The sequence below is a fragment of the Herpailurus yagouaroundi genome, unplaced genomic scaffold, assembly GCF_014898765.1.
Source record: "Herpailurus yagouaroundi ecotype Mexico unplaced genomic scaffold, PumYag 29, whole genome shotgun sequence".
NCBI lineage: Eukaryota > Metazoa > Chordata > Mammalia > Carnivora > Felidae > Herpailurus > Herpailurus yagouaroundi.
The window spans coordinates 121,397,099-121,419,812 of NW_024412377.1; the positions used below are offsets into that span (position 1 = coordinate 121,397,099).

Here is a 22,714-nt window from a genome sequence, read left to right on the forward strand (position 1 = left end):
CTCCTGTTCTACCAGGGCTGCTGCAGCCTTCCCCCCAACCAGCACCTGTTGCCATGGTAGCTGTGTTCCCCCACCCAGGAAGGGTACGCTCCAAGCCATTATGAAAATAAAAAGCTTTTATGTTTCACGACCACCTCCCCTCCAGCTTCTCTCTCTGTCTTGTCCAGCTAAATGCTGGGTAGCACATGCAGCAGAAATTGAAATGTGGGCATTTCAATTACAGCAATGACAAAAAAAAAAAAATTAATCATCTAGTTTCCAGACAGAGGGGGATAGGAAACAACTGTTCAAAGCAACAATGCGTGTGTCTGAGTTAGGAAAAGGAAAAAAAAAAAAAGAATGAAAAGTAATTAAAGAAAGACCTTCTCTGAAGAACATTAGATCTGACAAGCACCGAAGCACTGTGTGGTCGGATGCTGAGGAAAGAGAAGGGGGAAAAATCAGTAACAGGGATGGTTAATAAGAAAGAGTTCCCCCTGAGGGGCTGAGAAAACAATCCCCTTCTGTTAAAAGAAACCAAAGGAAAGAGTAAGAACTATCTGGAGGCCCAACTCAAGACACATTGAAGCACTACTCCGGAAAGAAATCAAGGGTGGTATAGACCTCACAGTCCTGCATCATGAGACTCACTGATACCTAGCACTGAACATGAAATGAAAAATAATGAGAAAGAAATGAGGAATGTTATATCAGGATTGGAGTTTTCTGTATTGTCCTTATCTCTAAAAATGCATCTGCCGCCAGCACTCATTCTCATTCTCTCATCTCAATCTGTTGTGATTGTCTGCAAGTGAGGTATCCTGGCGTGTGACCCCCTCCCAGGGACGCTTGACAGCTTCAGATCTCTATTTAAGTCCAGAAAATGGAGGTACCTTTATCAATTCATATACAGAAAGGAGAAGGAGAGAAATAGTTTAGAAAGGTCAAGTCAACACGGAAAATGTAGAGATTTTATTTCCTGCCTTCAAAGCCAGTGGAAGTGCTAAGGCAATTTGCCAAGCAGGGACTATTCTGGTTCTACGCACAAACCAGAAAGATTGGCTAACCCCTAAAACTCCCACCAATGGAGAGGATGAAGCCTATAATCAGGAGAAATAATAAGTAGAACAAATGATGCTCAGCTATAAAATACTACACCTGAAAGGTATCAGTCTAAAACCACTTTCCCAACAGTGAAGTTCAAGGAGAAAAACGTCTGCATTATTCATCTCACTAGTGTTATATCAGGACTCTTGTTCCAAGGGCAAGGCTAGGTGACAGGAAGTTCATTCCCTAATTTCTCATGTGATGTGGGCCAAGGTGTTGGGCTCTTAGTTATAATACAAGAGATCTTTATGGATGTGATTTCTGTAGACTCAGTTTTCTTTCTCCTCTTTGAAGTTGGTCATGATTATTGAATCTGATGTTTTAGATTTTTCAATTTAAGAAAATTCTCAGCCATCATCTCTTCAAATGTTACGCCTTACCATTCTATTTAGTCTCATCCTCTGTACCTCCTACAGACTTATTTTAAATCTTCTCATTCTGTCTTCCATGTCTCTTCAAATATTCTTTTTTAAGTAGGCTCCACACCCACCGTGGAGCCCAACACAGGGCTTGAACTCATGACCCTGAGATGCAGACCTGAGATGAGGTCAAGAGTCAGATGCTTTTAACTGACTAAGGCACCCAGCCGCGCCTCTTCAAATATTTTCTATTTCATTATTTCTCTGGAATGCATTCTGGAATTTTTTAAAGGTCTATCTTCCTGTTTAGTAAGTCTCTCATCAGCTTTGTTTAGTCTGATACTTATTTAATCAAATTATTTTTAATTTTAATTATTTTTTACCTAAGTTCCATTTGCCTCTTCCAATGCTGCCTGTTCTTTTGCTTTTAACTCCTTCTATGTATTTTTAATTATTTTAAATACAGTTATTTTTATGTTTTCCATGGGATTTAAAATTTTTCTCTTAGTGTTTATTTATTTTTGGGAGAAAGAGAGAGGCAGAGTATGAACATGGGAAGGGCAGAGAGAGAGGTAGACAAAGACTCTGAAGCAGGCTACAGGCTCTGACCTGTCAGCACAGAGCCCGACATAGGGCTTGAATCCACAACCTGTGACATCATGACCTGAGCCGAAGTCAGACATTCAACTGACTGAGCCGCCCAGGTGCCCCTCTATGGGATTTTTAAATTACTGTTTTATTATTTGAAGTCCATGGGTTTTAATATTTCTGTACATTGTTTCCATGGTCTCTGGTTGATATGGATTGTTTTCCTATGTATTTTTTTATTCTGAACTCATCTGCAGAGGAGCTATTTCTGGAAATCCTAGGTGCCACAGGTTGACTACATGTTCTTCAGCCAGGGTTCAAGCAGTATCAGTGAGCGGTAATGGTAGAATAAATTTAAATGTTTTTATAAATTTCCTTACAGATCCCGGGTCCCAGGCTGAGAAAGAAAAATAAATTCCTTGTTATACTGTGTTCTGGAATGCCATTGGTCTTTACATGCAGTCCAGGTTTTCAATGAGAGTGAAGCCTGTATAGGATCTCTGATTAAGGCAGGGGTTTCAAAGCGCACTCTAACCCCTTCTACCCTCAAGTGTTCCCCAGGTCTCATCAACATTCCCACATGATTTTAAAACACAAGTTAATGGATAATGATGACTTTGAATTCCTCTACTCCTCGCCCATCTAAAATAGCCACAATGCCAGTAGGCCCTATTAATTAATTCTCTAGGGAAACACAACTTTTGCTTGATTGACTATTTACTATCAATGAGGACTCAGACTCTGTCAGAGTAGATTTCACTTTGAGCTAAAACTGGTAAGTTTGCAAATCTTTTTTTTTTTTTTTTTTTTTTTTTTGGCAGAGATGTGAATAATTTCTGTTCAGCAGAAAAGACAATCTCAAAAGGGGGTTTTATTACCCTGAAGAACATTAACCAGTTTTGAATATAACTTAGTGATTATATTTTCACAGTTCTTTCTTTCATTGTCTATATAAATAAGTTTCTCCTTTTCTCTATTTTTTAGAATTTATTTATTTGTTTTTGAGAGAGAGAGAGCATGAGCGAGCAGGGGAGGGGCAGAGAGAAGGAGACAAAGAATCCCAAACAAGCTCCATGTTGTCAGCACACAGCCCAAAGCAGGGCTCGACACGGGGCTCAATCTCAGGAACCATGAAATCATGACCTGAACCAAAATCAAGAGTCGGACACTTAACCTACTGAGTCATCCAGGTATCCCTCTCCTGTTCTCTTTTGAATCAGATTTATATTTTCTACTGGTAACCTCCTAATTCTTTGACATTCTATACTTTTACAAAGTCTTATCCAAAATGTTTTTAAAATATATGTTAACATTAAGTCTATTTGTTGAGAGTAGCAAGTTTAAGGCAATGTGTTACCTTCTTTATGTTATACTATTAAATCCAATTCCCACGAGAGACGGGTTATTATTACAATTTGACAAATGAGGAAATTGAGGTTCAGAGAAATTGAGTAATTTGTCCGAGGTCATCTAGCTACAAAAGAACAGAGTCATGATTCAAATAGAATCCTCATGTTCTTTTCATAATATAATGAACTGAACAATCTTTTCCTATAACATCTACCCATTGGTATTAATACCCTAAGGAGTTTTCCCCTCCCATTTCTACACAAAATGGTCCAGCTTATGAAGATTAAACACATCCTAGCTTGTGATGGTAGGTAATTCAATGAATTGTCTCACAAAAGTCACCTAAACACCCTAGTGATGATTCCTATGAACTGGTTTTAAGTCAAACTTGAACTCACCACAAAGAGCAAAATAATTATGAAAAATACAGCAAACTTAAAAATAAAAAACCACCTTATGATATTAATAAAATCAGATTGGAAACTGTATGCTTGAAAGAAATAAACATTCAAAAAGAAACACAATAGATATGCTATCCAGTGAGAAGATCAAGCAAGCCTATGCAGTTTGAATCCTAACATCATAACTTATGGTCAAATATACAAGCACATTTCTAGGACAAAAGAGTTTAGAGTCAACTTATAGTGAGAATTTTAAGCTTTGAGTTCTAAATTACTCAGGTTTAAAACAAAAAAAAAAAAGACTGAGAAAAGGCTATGAAAGAATAGCTCTGCTGAACAGAGAAGTTAGGGACCCAAATCTGAACTCTAATTTTTTAAAAATTGGAATTCTACAAAAAACTATTTTCAACAATCTCCAGATTTTTATAATCAATTAAAAAATATGTCCCACTCAAAGTGTCAGCAAATAAAATATGTTGGAGATATCTGAATAAAAAAAAATTCTAGATGTTAACAGGCAATCTAGGGGCAATATTCAAGATAGTTCTGCAATGAGAGAATTCATCGAACTCTCAGTCGGGCTCATTTGCTTTAGTATAGTCAGAGGAAATTTCTTCTACTGCTAGCCTTGTAGTCAGGTATACTTCTTAAGAAGGAGCTGGAATGAGCGTATTTATTAGAAGGCTACTTTGTGATTCTTATTTTAGCTAGGACCAGTAGTTCTCAGAGTGTGCCCATGGACTCCTGGGAGGTTCCCAAGACATTTTCAGGGGTTCCACAGGACGTGGAAATAAGGTTCAGGGAAAGTGCTGCAGCCTTAGAATTAATCTAGGCAGTTGCCTCAAACTATATCAACAATGCATTCTTTACCACTCTAACAGGTTAAAAACAAAACAAACAAACAAAAAAGCAACCACCAGGTTTTGCTCAACGAATACCCTTGATAAAACAGTGAAAATTATTTTTATTAAATTTTGACCTTTTACCACACATTGTTTTAATACTGTAATTAAGGAGGAAATGTGCATAAAGTACTTTGCTGCATACCAAAGCTGACTTGAAGGGAAAGCAGTTGTGCAATCCTCTGAGTTGCAACTAAACCAAAGCACCATTTTAACTTGAAAAAACAACTGAGAAACTATGGTTATTCAGACTTCAGTGCCTGGTAGACATTTTCTCAGAAATGAACCAAGCAAGGTGGTCGCTTCTAGGAAAACAACAACATTTGTTACAATAATAAAATTCTTTCAAGAAAACAAAAAAAAAGGACAATTTTTGACAACTTGGATTGGCCACCATGACCTTGGCAGCTTCCCAATACTTAATAACTATTTTTAATGACATCAGTGATAATGTTAACACACGTGATTTTAAAAGTTTTTTATGATGCAATGTGTCCACATTGGAAGATTCGTATGATTCCCTGAACCAAAACTTTCCAAATGACCAATGTGCATTAAAAAATCATGCACGGGGGGCACCTGGGTGGCTCAGTCGGTTGAGCGTCCGACTTCAGCTCAGTTTATGATCTCACGGTTTGTGGGTTCGAGCCCTGTGTCAGACTCTGTGAGCCTGGAGCCTGCTTCAGATTCTGTGTCTCCCTCTCTCTCTGCCCCTCCCCTGCTCATGCTCTGTCTCTCTCTCAAAAATAAGTAAACATTAAAAATTAAATTAAAAAAAATCAAGCATGGGTAAAAGAGCCAAAGTACAGTGTAGGCCAATAGGTTTCAATGCCATTTTGCGTGAAAAGTTCACTAACAGGATTTCATTCTCCACATTGCAATATTTTTTTAAGAAATGATCACCTGTTGACTGTTGGTATATTAACAAAAAAGAATACTCAAAATTGTCTCAAAAGATTACTAGAAATACTTCTTCCTTCTCCAACTGCATATATCTGTGTGGCCTGATTTTTTTCATATCCTTCAGTAACAAAATATATGACAACAGATTGAAAGAAGAAGACACTATTACCTAATTACCTTCTATTAACTCAAACATTAAAGAGATTTACAAAAATGTAAAATGTCATTTAATAAATCTGTAAAGAAATCTTTCATTTTTTTTTTATTTTAATTTCTCATTCTGTCAACATAGATATAATTCACATAAAGGCTGTTGGAGCACTTATGCCAAGACCACAAAGTTTTAGAAATGCTGAACTTACCAAGATGGTCCTTTGGATGAGGTTTCCCGTGGGAGTGATGAAAATGTTTAAAAATAGACTACAGAGCTGATGATTACATAACATGGTCAGTGTACTAAATGCCACTGAACTGTGTTTTAAAATGTTTAATTTATGTTACATGAATTTTATCTTAATAAAAAAGAATGTTAAAAAGAAAAAAAAAGGAATACAGTCCTTGGGAATGACAAGTCAAGAGTTCAAGTGATTTGGCATTTTCTCCTTTCACATAATGAAGACCAAGCACCATGCACTCACCCACCACGTAATCACTTCAGTCTGAAATTACTAGAGGGGGGCGTCTGGGTGGCTCAGTCGGTTAAGCGTCCGACTTCAGTTCAGGTCATGATCTCACGGTCTGTGGGTTTGAGCCCCGCATTGGGCTCTGTGCTGACAGCTCGGAGCCTGGAGCCTGCTTTGGATTCTGCGTCTCCTTCTCTCTGCCCTTCCCCTGCTCATGCTCTCTCTCTCTCAAAACTAAATAAACATTAAAAAAATTTTTTTAAGTAAATAAATAAAATAAAATTACCTTAGGTTATTTCTGCTGGACATGAAATTTAAATATTCCAGGAGGCTCTTTCCTTGAAAAAAGTGAACCTGTGGGTTTTATAATCTCCCTGTCTCCTCAAACCGATCAATTTAACCAATACAATAGTCAATTACTTCTCTGCCTATCCTAAACATACAGTGTGCCCTATAGGTCACACTGTGTGATAAGTGGGGAAAACAAAAGAATGAGCAGAAATTGTAAGCGGTCACTGTTCTCACAGGGTTCACAGTTTGTGTAACGACGAACAGTACTAAGATAATGGCACAAATTTAAGAAACTATACAGTTGTGAAGAGTGCTTTAGAAAAGTGTATAATGTCAAATGCATGAAAAATAAGAGGCTCAGCTTAAATTGAAGGCCACATAAGGAGTCCCAAGCTTCACCTGGGAGCTCGTCAGAACTGTCAAAGCCAAGGCCCCTTTGGGAGCCTTCTTGAGAAGAATCTGCATTTTAACAAACTTGCAGGTGATTTCCTGTTTCAAAAGCACTCGCTGTTTTAAAAAAAACAAATAGTTGGGGCACCGGGGTGGCTCAGTCCGTTAAGCTTCCGACTCTTCATTTCAGCTCAGGTTGTGATCTCACGGTGCCTGAGTTCGAGCCCCGTTGGGCCCTGCACTGATGGTGCAGGGCCCACTTAGGATTCTCTCTCTCCCTCTCTCCATCCCTCCACCACTCATGCACGCACTCTCTCAAAATAAACAAATAAGCATTAAAAAAGAAAAAACATGCAGGGGTTAACTAGATGAAGGAGGAGTATTCTGTCAGAGGTAACCGACCAAGACCCTATGGCCAGAGAGAGGAGGGCGAGTTTGAAGAACTCAAAGAAAGCTACGGAGAGTGCGCAGACAGCACAGTGAAGGAGATGTTGGGGGCTGGCATATAATAAATGCAGTCATGAATAAACAGAGGGTTTAGAAGGGACTGTAGTCTCCTGAACTCTATCAAACACGCCTTTCTGGCACTAAACTGCTTTCAAAACAAACACAACAGTTGGATACTCATCCTTTTATAGTTGCTGAAAGGCAAATTCCTTTAATTCCTATGTAACAACCAAGTTCTTACAGCACAAGTGGTAACAGCTCTGGTTCCCCACAGTGAAACAACAGGGCAGCCTTGCAACACCTTAATGTGAGTGTGTCTAAGAAATCCTGTTAACATCTTGATGCTCTGGAGGGCGGGCGCTCATTACCAGGAAGGTCTGAATTCTAAAGAGGGAGGGGCCGCACTCTAGATCCTGCACAGATCTTTGAGTCCCCAGAGAGCAAATGTGGGTCACGATGCCACTGACCTTGGTGGCATTTATCTAGTGCTTGGGAAACTTCATGGAACGTAACCCAGCAAGCCTATAAAACCAGCAGACTTCAGGAGCAGACTGCAGGAGTTGCATCAAAAGAGATGACACAAGTAAGTGAGAGACAGAGAGACAGACAGAGAAAAACAAACAGGGGTGGCGGGGGAGGGGAGGGGCTCATGAGAGAGTGTGCACACACACATAAGCATGAGCCCAAGTGAGAGCGGGATCCCGAACTCTACTGTAGCTCCAGGCACGCATGGATGTCAGACCATGTGAAGAACCAGTGATGCCCAGCAAACCCCTCTGTATTAACTAAAACAAGTTCTTTGGTATCCAGACCCTCCCACCCCCCACCCCCCCAATGAGAGGGAAGAATGAAGACGTGCACTTAGGCTGAAGAGAATTTACACTGGCACCATCTCAGCAGCAGCCTAACATGCTATGAAGGGCGGGAAGTATCTCAACACAAGGAAGCCTGGCTCAATCTCCAGGTAATAAACCCTAGAATAATGGCCAAGGTGAAAGGACCCCGGGGTTAGGATTTAGGGCTCTGTGGTTATTTCTTCCATTCTCATCACTCCAGGGATCTAGGTGCACTGGCAAAAGTGGCCTGCATGATGAACAAAAAATACAGATGGAGGCCCAAATTCATTCCCCCCCCCAGTAGGCATTCTACATAAAACAGAGACAACGGGGCTTGTGTCACTTCAGCAGGGCCAGAACGGACGGGCAGCTTTCTAGTGCTCTGAATGGCCATACCCAGCTTTACAATTCTTTTCCCCAGCTACTCTGGAGAGAAAAATATTCTCCCGAACTGCCTCATCTTTTATGGTCAGTAGAAGCCACATCAGCATCTACCATATGAAACTCTGTATGACCAGCTCTGCATGTCAAAGACTGGGATGAAAACAAGAGTTTTGCCCTTTTTCTCTGTGAAAAGCACTGATGGGCAATCTATCAGCCTTGACAAGTGGAGAGTCTCCTTAGCGTGATGGAGACAAGTATAGCTAAAATTATTTAAGTCTTACAAGAAAGCATTAATCATAACTTTAAAAAGCCAGAATCTCAACAACCAAAATGGTCTCCAAGGAGTTTGAATTTCAAGGTGTTCTTTTGCTTCCTTCCTTGTACCCACAGCTACTCCTCAGCTAACTTCTGACACTCCAAGTCCACTAAAATGGATCAACGCTGAGTTAAGCTGAACAAATGCTCTGGAGCACTATGCCTCTGCCACCACCAGCCTCAAAGTCTGGGGTGAGGACAGCCTGAACAGGATCTGGTTTGCAGTACTGCCTGTCTGGTTAGGAAACTCAGACTGATTACTTCACTTAGAAATTATTCATTATATGCTATTAGACTAATGCCCCTGCAATACTTCTCCTAAGCTAATCTCCACCTTGGCCCCTTCCTCTGTGTACTCCAACTACACTCTTACCTTCACATATGCTGTAATCTGGGAGCCTCTTCCCTTGTGTCCTTTTTCTTTACTCAACTGACTCCTACCGATCATTTAGCTCTTAGCTCACCCCCCAACCCTCGATAAGGGACAGTCCCTGTACTCTGCTGCAGTTTGTAGCTACATGTGTAGAGGGGACTATCTGCTGAATGCCTCCTCTATTGGCTCCCACCAGAGGAAGCTCTGTAAAGCGCCTCCAACGGGGCAGGCCGAGTGGGACCAATGACGAGGCAGACATTAGGCCTATCATCAAGGAGCTTGTCCTATAACAAAGAGGAAGAACAATCAGTGAATCAAGGGTGTCAGAGGCTGTGACCACATTATGCACAGTGCACAGGGTCGGAGTGAGGAACAGCAATTTCTGCCCGTGCAGCAGTTCAGAGAGAGACACAGGCTTAAGAAAGAGTCACTCCCAGAGCATCAGGCTTTTGGCATGGTGTGAAAAGGCAAGGCTGCAGGGGAGGCGGTGTCCAGATCAAGCATGCCTTAGTATGCCATGCCACGGAGGGCACACGTCAGCTTCAAGTAGGGCAGTGAAAAGGGCAGGGCTCCCTTTAGTTCCAAACACACCTCCCTCCAGTTCTGTGGAAATTCAGGCCATAATCCTTCCCTTGCTCTCCTGCCAAATTTCCTATAAGCAATCCAGCCAAATTTCCCATAAGCAATCCAGGCATTCTGCTCAAGGAAGCAAAAAAGGAGGAAAGAGCTGCTCCTTGCATATTCCAAATTCATGTCTAGAGCCATCACAAATCAATCAGCACAGGGAGTGTGAATCCAGAGTCTACGGCTGGGCACAAGCAGCCCAATCAGCCTCATTCTTATTTTTTCTTTTTCTGTTTTAATGGAATATGATGAAAAAAACTTATCTTTTAAAGAATGCATCTAGATGGACTGGGCTGGTGGCATGATATCAAGGTCAACAACACGGATAGCTGGATCCTGCCTAGACACCATCATTAAAGTGGAGGAAAGAGCTCAAGGGTCTCATCTAGGAGAACATTGCTCTAAAATTAGGCTGTAAGTTCATCATATAGAATGACTTAAGTTTCCCCTGCAAACGAAATATCCAAGGGCTTCCTATAAGAGAGGGAAGTCCCAAAGAATAAGATAAAGATATACTGGATCTGAGTTAAGATGCAAAAGAAAAGAAAGGGCCAATTCTTCTCAATTCACAGGATATACAGTGAGCACCTACAACATGACCAACAGACTAGATGCTAGGGACAGTCAGACAAATAAGTCTTGATCTCCTACCCCTCAAAGAACACAAGAGTGGAAAGGAGAGGAGAGAGGGAGACAAAGATACATTTTGCTGTAGCAAAACTGATTACTGGACCCGTTACTGGAATGGACACTTGAGATGAAAATGAAGTTGAACTTTAGATGTATTTATAAATGGTAAATGAGCTTCCTTATTAGGAAGACGGCTATTGCTTGTGTTTTATATCACTAGTAATGTAGACCACATCTGGGAAACAATGCCATCTGTGACTAAGGTGGTATGGAGGGAAGAAAAAGGAAAAACAAAGAAACAAACCCTCTAGATCTAGTTTCCCCAATGTGCATTAAGGATTGCCTTCCACTGAGGGATATACTCTGCAGAGATTCTTAGCAACTATAACTTATTGATATGGTCCAGGAAAATGTAAAGTCAACAGTGATGACCCTTTACCTTAAGGAATACAAACACATATTTAGCTATGAATAACCAGATAAAGGTAAGCAGCATGGTAGCAGAAGAATCATTAAATAGCAACCATGGGAAAAACTAAATTAACTTCCACTTTTACGATTTGAAAAGAATATTCTTTTCATGAAATCAAACCGGTAATATGTAAAATACAAGGAGAAGTTTGCTTACAATGAACTTGGTTCCCATTATCTTGGTTTCAGATCTATAATGAATGCTTATGTGGGGGCAGAATGTAGCACAAAAAACAATTAGGCTCAGGACTCCTATAGGAACATGCCAACAAATCTTGACTTTGAAACATGGTAGCAGTATGACTCTGGTCAAGACAATGTGTGACCCTTTGTGTTTTTGTAGGTTTTTTTTTTTTTAAGATTTTATTTTTAAGTAACCACTACACCCAATGTGGGGCTCGAACCCACAACCAGGAGATCAAGAATCACAATGCTCCACCACTGATTGAGCTAGCCAGGCACCCCAGATAATGTCACTCTCTGAATCCTAATGTTCTCCTCTGTAAATTAATAAATCCCAACATCTACTTTTTGGGATTTCTGCAATGAGACTAGATATTATATACTGAAACCATCTGACACATACTTCAACAGATGCCAAGTGATTTTATTATTCTATTATTTATATTCATAAATTCTTCAATATAAATTCTTATTGCTCCTGACTTTTGAGTGGGGACAAGTAGTGAGGGGAACAATTCTCCCTGGCTGGGAACAATCAACACAGCTCCATATTCTTGTGACAGTCCAGAATTCATTCACCCTAAAGGAATTTCTCTGAACACCTCCAGGATGACATAATTACTGCCTTAGGGATTAGGGCAAATCTCAAGGATGAAGCAACTGGGTATTGCCAAGCTGAGAGCCAGCAACCAATACCAAACAGCAGTTATAAATAGCAAATGAAGACCCAAGAATGCAAAGCAGAAAAGTAAGTATAGCACCAAGTATTAAACATTCACAGCAATACACCCTGAACAAGTGTTAATGCAGTGTAAGCTGCCATTTTTGAGCCTTTCCTCCATGCCAGAAACAGTGGCATGCACTTTGCACGCATCGACTCACTTAATCTTCACAACAGGACTCTGAGGTAAGTTCTCCCCATTTTATAGATGAAGACAGAGTCCCATATGTCAGATAATTACCTAAGGCCCCCCAGGTGCAAGTGGAATTTGGCCTCTAATCTGTCTGACCCCAGGGCTTCCACTCTTAAATGATGTGCAATTTTCAAAAACATCAATGGAAAACCAATTACATAGTCGTTACCTTAAATAAACCAAGTAATTTATTCCCCAAACAGCAGGCTTAGATTTTCAGAGTTCAATTTTGGTTCATTGTATAAGGTGTGAGCCCTAACTAGGGCACGACCAGAACCCTCTGTTTGGATTACAGACTGCTCCTTCCAGTCTTCACTGCTAGATCCTTCTCTTCCCACCTCTAAATGCTGCAGTGCTCAGGACTCTGCCCTGGGACTACTCTACCCACAGACCTAGTCTCAGTGATCTGATCAGTTCCATGTTGATACATAGTAAAGAAAAAATCACCTATATGCTCAAAGCTCTCAAGAGAACTCTTGACATGTTCATGCTGACACCAACCCACCCCACCCCCACCAATACAATAGAACTAGACTTCCCTGTCTTTTCTATAGAAGGCCTAAACCTCAGGAGTCACCCCTCATTCCTCTCAGATGCCACATCCAGCCCATGACTTATCCCCACTGGCCCAATCTTCAAAGTATATCACAGATTTGACCACTTCCCCACTCCCACCACTACCATCCTCATTCAGGCCTCTAACGTCTTTAGTCTGGACTACTGCAATAACCTTCAACCGGTCTCCTAGACTCCACTTTGATTCAGCTCATTCTCCAGGGATCAACAGAGCTCTCTGGGAGAAAAAAACAAAAACATATCATATCACCCACCCTTTCAGCAATGTGATAGCTTCCCACTATAACCGGAGTGTAATTCAAACTTCTTCCCATGGCCCCCCAAACCCCACCTGGTCTAGCCCCTGCTTAGTTCTCCAAATCCAGCCTGTATACTGACCTCACTGTTCCTGGAATAAGCCAGGTGTGTTTCCATGCTCAGCAGGGTCCCTTCTCAGGGCGTCTGTACCTACTACTCCCTCTGTCCGGAAAAGTCTTCTCCTAACTCTTCCCATGGCTTTACTCTTTCACTTCACGCAGGTAGTGACTCAAGTGGCATCTCCTGTGACCACCTCATCTAACAGCTCCTTATGCACTCCCATCATTGTAACTGCAAACCCTTCTCTGAGAGCACTTAAAACTCCCTGAAACTATTTTCACTGTAAGTTTAGTCTGCATTTTCATACCACATTTTTAAACAATCTGCTGCTGTATTCATAGGACATTGACTAGTTGCTCAATGAATATTTGCAAATATCTGTCTCTCTCCTCAATTAAAATTTGAGTTCCAGGTGAGCAGGAACTTTATCTGTCTTGGTTGCTGCTGTATCACTATGCCTAGAATAGCACTGGTGTGTAACAGGCACCCCAATATTTGACTAAGGGAAGGATCCTATCAGTCTTAGACAAATCAGGCCAACTTCTGTCTTACAGGTAACAAGGACAGATACTCCCTTACTGGAACTGCCATCTGAACTCCACTGGAGTAGTTCCAAGTGCCCCATTATCCAAAGCTAGGTCATACTCCTAGGGCTTCACAGCTCTTCCCATCCAAATGTCCTGAGGCTAGGTGACTGCTGACCTTGTCGTTCAAAAGGAGAGAAGAGAACGTGGGGTAATATGAGCCCAGGTTTTGGGTGCTGAGAGACTTCTGTATCTTACCTCCTACCTCTAGGCCCAGGCCATGAGAAGCTGACATTAAACAAGCTCATTTTCCCTAGACATGATGCACCACCGGGTCAGTTTCACCAACACTACACTAAGGCCACAGGGACATGAGTCCAAAGGCAAAGCAGGTCCTCCGTGCATCTTCTATTCCAAGGAGTCACCAAGATGATGTAAATACTTGCTCAGAGGCCTGAATGAGGCACTTATGTTTTAAAAAAAAAAAAAAAAAAAAACACAACCATTTAATCCAGTCTGGCAGTGGTAAGGGTTTGTATGAGGCCCATAATACCAGGCTGGCTATACTCTGTCTGGCAGTCCCTGCAGGTGTTTTTGGTTAAATGTGATAATCAAATTAGCTGCATACCACAGTTAACTCTGAAACAGCCAACAGAGCTTCCTGGGTGATCTCCTCATCTTCCTTTCTCCCATGCTAAGTGCAAAGACAGAAGAGCCTTAGCCTGGTAGCAAAGGCTCAAGTGAAGGCCTTATAGGCAAGCAGTAATAAACAGAGAAGGGGAAAGGGGGTTTCTGCTGTAACAGGAAAGATGCTTACTTCACAGTAGAGCAGGATAAAAAAACCAGTTTTTTCATAGGCTTACCCAACCTAACTTGTTTTGTTGTAACTATATAGATCCCTTGTGTTCTCCCCACCCACCTGCCTTTTACTCATCTCTAGCTGACTTTGCACTCATATGTGCCCAATTTTCTTAGTAGTCCCAACAGAAGCTATATTAAAGGAGGGGAAGGTCTTCTGCAGCACTGGTTTTGAGGAACCAAGGAAAAATTAAACCTGTGATAAGATCATATGATAATCCCAGGACCTTTTCCATGGCCAATATTATTCTTCCTCAGTTTAGCTGTATGTTACCTTTGGGGTCCACATTTGCAGAGTATGGTAAGGAGATAATGTGCCTGAATGCAGGATTGGTTCCTTGAACCAACTGGTTCCTTTCACCAGCCAGCCGCAAAGTACTTATGGAGCCCAGTGGGGGCAGAGGTCTGGAAGTTACTTCCCCAATTCCTCAGCAGATCAGATCCACCTGTTTCTATTTTGCCACAGTGGCGCACACAGCCAGCTTTCAATTAGTGTGTGTGTGTTGGGGTCTGGCAATTTTAAATTATCCATGCTAAACTGCAACAAACACATTCCTGAAAAGGTCTCTCTACACCGAAGTTCTGTATCTGAAACCCCCTTTTCCCACTGCCTGCTATGAAATTCCAGATGCAGCAGAGATAGCCAACTAAAGACAGACTGAACCCATCTCTATTCTCTAGTGACTGCCAGTCACTGCCCATACCTGAGGAAAACATGAGGAAGGACTCAGGTCTGCATGGTACCAAAAAGCCCAAAAGGGGAATTTGAACCCACCCAGGGCCCGGATGAGGGTCAGGCAACAGAGACCTGGGAGGTGACCATCTGTAACAAGCCTGAGAGCAAGCACCTCTTTAGCACTTCTTTAAATTCTCCTTCTTTAAATATAAAGAGGCGCTTACTCTCAGGATCTTAAAAGTCATTGCCGCCTTCAATTTTGCACCCCAGGTGTCCCTCTTGTCTCATCCCAGTTCGAGCCCTGCTTGACACATCATATTGGGGTCCCGGCTTACTTGACCTACAACTTACATTTTTTTTTTACTGAGTGACGATAATGTTATTGGCTGGGTATGCAGGAACCTAGTCTTGGTTAAGACTTTTTTTTTTCTCTTCATTAGCTTTCTTGCTTCCTTCCTTCCACTTCCTGTCCATTCACAGGAGGCAGGAAACAGAGTCATGGGTTGGTATACTTCAGTGGTGGTAAAACCTATGAAAGGGCAAGCTGAAACTAGTTGGCCTTTAGAGACTGGCAGCAAAGGTGAGAGGCAATCAGGTCCTTATGAATACGATTTGCAAACACTGTTGGGGAAAGAGAGATGTGCTCAGCCTGCACTCCAAAAGAGGAGACCAGGCATCAACAGCTACAGCCGCCTCCCCACTACTGAGAAGCCACAGAGCAGTGAGTATTCCTGGCCTTAGATCCCTCACGGGGGTCCAGATGGCTATGCAGATCCCAAGTCCGGAAGACAGACTTTACATTTTGCTTCTAGACATTCCTCACACCAATTAGCAACTTCAGATTCATCCTCAAAAGAGACCTGCACGAAAAAGTCAGCGGAGCCTTTGCAGTCCATAAAAGGTGCTCCACAGCCACAGCAACCTGTTTAAGCCAGGAGCCCCTGGAGCCAAGTCAGGTACACCGAGGCCTTTGAGAGTTGGGCCTGCAGCTGCTGGGTCTCCAGGATGTGGGGCTATTTCATGGAGGATGAGGCACAGGTCAGGAGCCCTTAGGTTTTAGAATAAAGAGGACTTGCTGAGGCCCCCTTGGTGAGGAGAGAAACAAGTCGAGTTGCTGGGACGTGTCTATGTCAGATCTTCCTGGGTGGTGTAACACCAGCCGGCCCAGCACTCCACGAAGAGATTCACTCCTTTGGTTCTTTTTTCCTCCTTGGCATTCTAGGCCTGCATGCTACCACCTCCACTCTAACCTCCCTTAAGCCTAAATTCTGCATTTTAAATTTTTTACAGTTCAGGTTAGATGGTAATTTAGCGACTCCCACAAACATAATGCAGAGAACTTATGGCACTGCCTGAAACCCCAGAGGTGCCACGGGAAGGATTCTGTATTTGTATCAGTCTATGGCTCCAGATGAAAAGTATGTCAGGCATATACGCAGACTCAGTCATTATGGAGAATAATTTGGCCATGTCTGTAAAAAGGAAAAAAGCTGTGTGCATCCCCCCAGTTCCACTGCCAGGTTCACACTACGCCAAAATTCACACGTTCACAAAAGTGTGTCTGCAAGGATGTTCAATGCAGCATTGTTTATAATGGCAAAAAATTAGCAACAACTAAATGTTTTCCAATAGGAGAAAGGGGATAAATAATATGTGGCGTTATTTACACAGCATTTAGAGGAATGAACTAGCATTTATCTCAAACAGATAAAACTGAGTGACAAACACAAGCTGAAAAATGAGAGTACACTCTGATGCCATTTATGGAAATTATAACACACACATACACACACAAATACTAGATGACTATATTTGGGCACACAGAGAAAAAAATCAGTTTTAAACTATCAGAACATAGTTCAAAAGGATACATGCTAAAATTCATGTTAACTTTCCACTGGAGGGCAAAGGGAAGGAACTGGGGAGGGAGCCGAAAGAGGATTTCAGTGTTAATGTGAGAGCGAGAACAAACAGGCCAAATGCTGACTGTGATACAAGTATATATTCCTATGTGTGCATAACTATATACACATGAAAAATTACAGCAAAACATGCAAATATATATCAAATACACGTTATATTCTAAATGATTTTTTATACATTTTGCTCTAATTCCTCCTCTACCTCCTCCCTCAGCCCCCCCCAGGAAAAGAAGAAAGAAAGAGGGAGAGGGGCCATGTTTTGGGAAATCAGCAAGATTCCTTCATATCGTCTTGGGGAATCCCAGACTTCGGTGTAGATGCAAACCACTTGGGCAGTTATTAAAAAATAAAACTCCCTTGGGGTGCCTGGGTGGCTCGGTCAGTTGGGCATCTGACTTTGGCTCAGGTCATGATCTCAAGGTTTCTGAGTCTGAGCCCCGCATCAGGCTCTGTGCTAACAGCTGAGAGCCTGGAGCCTGCTTCAGATTCTATGTCTCCCTCTCTCTCTGCCCCTCCCCTGCTCACACTCTGTCTCTCTCAAAAATAAACAAACATTAAACTCCCTGCCCACCCCCCCACCAAGCCCCCAACATGATGATTCAGGAAAGCCTGAATGGGGTCAGTGATCTTTTTATACAAAAAACAAACATCCTTAGTACAGAAGAGTTAACTTTTTAAAAATGAACTAAGGAATATGTGAAAACAAAACAAAACAAACCTAAAGCAAGTGAAAATTGCACTTTTAATGTAAAAGTCTATTCCCCCTCCCAAGTGCATAGCTAACAGTGATTGTTACAAGAAAATTTTAATTTCGATGATGATAAACTAAAGTCATTCTATACGATGTTTATTTACATAGCTCTATAAAATGTTGATCCCATAACAGAGCAATAATTTTTACGCACAATCGAGACGTTAAAGGCTCTCTTGTTAAGATTATGACAACTCTTATTCTAGTTAACAATGAACTTTAATGCAACAATTCTAGTGTTATAATTAAAACTCACCTATGTAGAACAATGCAGCTTTAAGCTATCAAAGCTTGGTTATCCACGACCTAAGGAAGACCTCGTTCCTCTCTTCCTGCCTTCCCCAGAATAGTCAGGGCACCCGCTGGGAGCACCCACAGCCCCAACCACACACCTGGGCAGCAGCACACAGATGCTGTGGTTCACCTGTGGACATGTCCACATTCCTCTCTAGGCTGTTCCTCTTAATAGAAAAGGCATCGTGTTCACCTTTGATACCTGTGTCTAGCACAGGGTCTGGCACACTGCAGGCACTTGATAAGCATCTCTTGAATGAATTAGCACGTCTCAACAGGTCTTAGCTCAAAGACATCCAAGGAAGAGGAGTCTCTAGCACAGAGTTGGCAAACTGGTTCTCTAAAGAACCAGACGGTAAGTATTTCAGGCTTTGAGAGCCACATGGTTTCTCCTGCAACTTCTCAACCAACCAGTGTAATTTGGAGACTGCCACAGATAATATGTAAATGATTAAGTGTGGCTCTGTTCCAATAAAACTTTATCAACACTGACATTTAAATTTCTTATAATTTTCATGTGTCATGAGCTATTCTTCTTATTTTCTTCCAACTATTTTAAAATGTAAATAACCATCATGAACTTACATAAGGCCATACAAAAATCAGCAGCAGGGTTTTCTAACCCCTGCGCTGGCACATCTGGGCAGAGAGATAGGTAGGAAAAGCTCTGGGTTCCACAGGCTGGAATAGATTGACTACAAGAGGAAAAGAGATGAGTCCATGGTGGATGAGTGGACCCTCACAATACGTGAAAACAGGACCAAAAGACACAATACAGAAACAAAAAACAATGCAGTTTATGTTGTTATTTTTCTTTTAAACTAGTTATACCATAAGAGTGATATTCATATTCAATTAACTGATAGGTAAGGAATTGAGAAAAACAAAAATTGGTATATTTAAAAGTCATTAGTAATACTAGTTGGGGACAAAAACCCCAAAACCTTTTCAGGTTAAAGTTTTACCATCTCCAGCATTGCTGACACGCATTCTTTCTCTCTGCTGCCCACTTTCAGGTAGAAATGCAAATGAGCAGCGAAGCAGACAAAAGTTTGGGAACAAAAGCAGACAGAAGGGATTCTATCTCAGAATACAGGACTGACTGTCAAGTCTTGTCCTAGCCAGTCCTGTGCATAAAATCTTAGATATCTTTGATTTTAAAGGGGCTCAGAGTCAAAAAGCTGCTCCATTCATTAAAAGTAATAGTAGTTTTAAAAAATAGCACACATAATCATTTTACAAAATTTCAAAGATAAAGTAGCCAACGTTAGAAAACCCACGTATCTAGAGATAACAGTTAAGATATTTGTGGATAGCTCCTTCTAGACTCTTTTCCTTATTATTTAAAAAAAAATTTGTAAATGTCTATTCATTTTTGAGAGACAGAGAGAGACAGAGTGTGAACGAGGGAGGGGCAGAGAGAGAGAGAGGGAGACACAGAATTCAAAGCAGGCTCCAGGCTCTGAGCCATCAGTATACAGCCTGAGGCGGGGCTCGAACTCATGAATCGCGAGATCATGAACTGAGCGGAAGTCGGGTGCTTAACCGACTCAGCCACCCAGGCACCCCTAGACTATTTGCCTTAACTGCACTGTGTATGTGTATGTCTGTGTATATGCGTGTTTTTTTTTGTTTTGTTTTGCTTTGTTTTTACTACAAGAAGAATTCCCCTATTTTGTGGACAAAGAAATCCAAGATTTGGTAAACTTGCTCAAGATTGTGCATAAAATGAGTCTGTAACAACACAGGAGTAGGACATCTTTTGGGGCCAATGCTCCCTCCTACCACCTCCTAACAGAAGTAACAGTTTGCATCTTGAATAGGTGCCGTGTGCATAACAGGATCTCAAGAAATTAATACATGCTGAAATAGATGCCAACAGTGCTGCCCCATGTCTTTTTCTCAGTCCAGCTCTGTCCTAGCTAGCTTCAGCAGAGATGCTAGCTGGGAAAGAGAGAGCATGAGTGGGGGAGAAGCAGAGAAAGCAAGAGAGAGAATCCCAAGCAGGCTCTGCACCATCAGCACAGAGCCCGATGTGAGGCTCCAACCCACAAACCATGAGACCGTGACCTGAGCCAAATCAAGAGTCGGATGCTTAACTGACTGAGCCACGCAGGTGCCTCAGAGATGCTCTTGATTATCAACAACACAAATATCATTGGTTTCAACACACTGCCAAATCCCAAAGAGCATATGGATACAGGGACAGCCTCCTTTAATAATAACTGGCATGTAACTTGGAATTTTTGTTACTGAAATGTGCTTCACTTTGGAATGTTTCCTTTTGGCTTTATTTTAAAATGAATCATTATTCTGGTCCTTTACAGATCTGTTCATCAGGGATTCACTTTTGGATTCCCCCCATGTCCAAAGGAGGAACATTAGAAGGACCAGTAAGTATCAAGACATTTGCCTAAGGTTTCCCTTCTTTTTCAAATGAGTAAGATCAGACTTAACCATGACTAAAACAATTTCTGATGGGCCTGTTCATGTCCAGAGTCACGGCACATTAATGACATGACAAGGAAAGGATAATCTACGGTCTTGCCAACATTCTCCGCCTCATTAAACATCTGGCTAGAGCCAGGTAGAACGATCTTGTGAAACATTCTAACTATTTTGGGAGGAAAACTTTCATCTGGGTGCCATGCTAAGCAGGTTAAGTGGCAGTTCTAGTGAGAAAGGAAGTATAGTTCTTAAAGAAGCAAAATGTCAAGGTTATCTCTCAACAGAACAAGAAAACCTGATTAGCCAGCTAGACGGAGAGACATGCTTGAAATGGAAAACTGCCACCTGCCTGGTGACTTAAGGACATGGGTTTAAATGGCCCAGGGCTGGGTGTTGCTGACCTGAGCCAGCGCCGGCACCTCCACTCCAGGTCAAACTCCACTGGGGATGACCCTGGGTGCAGGGCACTTCTGAAGGCATGCTCTGAAAGGAGGCCCCAGGCTTTTATAAAGTACTAGCTCATGTAGAAGGAGAAACAAGCATTCTGGGGAACTGAGCTGAGGTATTAGGGAAATCAAAGAATGCTATGTTTGCTGTTTTTATCATTCTGATGGCCCCATCTTCTAAATAATGATGCATGACAGGGTTACCCAGGCACTTAGGAGATCTACCAGAGAATTAATATTTGTGCCAAGGCCTATACAAAAGGGAATGTGCAAGGCAAAAAATAGTGTCTCAGCAAACACAACGAATACCAGGTACTTTTACCCATCCAGCATCCTTTGAATAATGGCATCCAGTTTTCCTTGGATTACCCCTTTCTCATTATGTGTGGTTCCACCAAGAATGTCAGTTGAGAACCCCACTACTGCCTCACTAGAGAAGTGGGGGCATTACTCAAGAGAGGGTATTAGAACTCTCTTTAACTAGGAATGTAAAGCTGCATGGAATCCCAAGAGAGATTCCAGGTGGTCAGAGCTAGGACATTCCAAATGCAGTGCTCCAAAGGAGCTACCCGTGAGTTCCCTGGATATTTTCCACCTCTTATTTTACTTAGTAGTTAATAAATATTTATGAGTGCCTCCTACTATGTACAAAGCACTGTTCTAGATGCTGAGGATATAGCAGTACAGAAGCAGACCGAAGTCTCTGACTTCAGGGGCTTACATTTCAGTGAGAAGAAAACAACAATAAACAAGTATATAGAGTATATGAAATAATGATAAGTGCTGAGGAAAAAATGACACAATGCTAGCAGAGAGGGAGCACAAGGGCTGGCAGTTACCATCTTAGAGCAAGGCCTCATTGAGGAGGAGAACGAGGAAGGTTAGATCAGGCCTAAAGATTCAAGGGCTGAGCCCTGGGGCACAGCAAACAGGACTAAAAAGGAGCAGCCAGAAGGGAAGAGGAAAAACAGGAGAGTGTGGTACCCTGGAAGCCAAGCGAGGAGAGCATTTCAAGGAAGAGGGAGTGAGAAACTGTGAAAAGCTTCAGAATGATCAGGGAAGGGAAGTCTGAAACGGATTTAGCAACACCAACATGACACTTTTCAGTGGAGGAGTGGGTGTAAAAAAGCCCATGTGGAGTAGGTTCAAGAGAGGATTTGGGAGCAGTAACACAGACAACTATTTGAGAGATTCTGCTGAGAAGAGCAGAAAGATATGGGGCGGTATCTAGAAGGGGAGGCAAGAGTGGGAAAGGTGGTGGTTGTTGTTTTTCATTTGTAAAGGATCACAAAAATTACAACACGTGCTGAAAGGAAAGACTCAACAGAGACTGAAAAGTTGATAATGTAGGAGAGAGAGGGGAAAACTGTTGGAGCCAAGTCCTTACGGACGCAGTCAGGAAGCAGTGCGGGGGGTGTGGGGGGGTGCCCTGGGTGGCTCAGTGGGGTGAACATCTGACTCTTGATTTTGGCTCAGGTCACAATCTCATGGTTAGTGAGTTCGATCCTGGAGTCAGGCTCCACACTCACAGCTGGGCACCTGCTTGCGATTCTCTCCCTCTCTCTCTGCCCCTCCTCCACACCTATGCATACCAGAGCTCGCTCTCTCGCTCTCTCTCAAAATAAATAAACTTAAAAAAAAAAAAGGAATCCACTCTAGTGCCCCAGGGCACCAGTTGCCTTTAGGTAAAAGCACAAGACTATTCCTCTAGCATACCTGGATGAAAGGTAGAAACAGGCACAGGTGTGGTAGCTTCTGGAAGTTCTCCTGATTTCTCAGTAAAATAGGTAGC

The 22,714-nt window shown here is 42.0% G+C and overlaps 1 protein-coding gene and 1 long non-coding RNA gene across 5 annotated transcripts in view; one reads left to right on the top strand and one right to left on the bottom strand.

Moving 5' to 3' along the window:
* Positions 1 to 22,714, bottom strand: part of ARHGAP26 (Rho GTPase activating protein 26) — a 427,067-nt gene that overhangs the window by 121,200 nt on the left and 283,153 nt on the right. The gene's annotated exons all lie outside the window — the stretch shown is intronic.
* LOC121016398 (uncharacterized) overlaps positions 1 to 22,714 on the top strand; it is a 30,055-nt gene that overhangs the window by 1,832 nt on the left and 5,509 nt on the right. Inside the window, exon 2 of the long non-coding RNA XR_005784261.1 lies at positions 20,356 to 20,421. This is a non-coding gene — a long non-coding RNA (uncharacterized LOC121016398). The remainder of the gene's footprint in view (positions 1 to 20,355; positions 20,422 to 22,714) is intronic.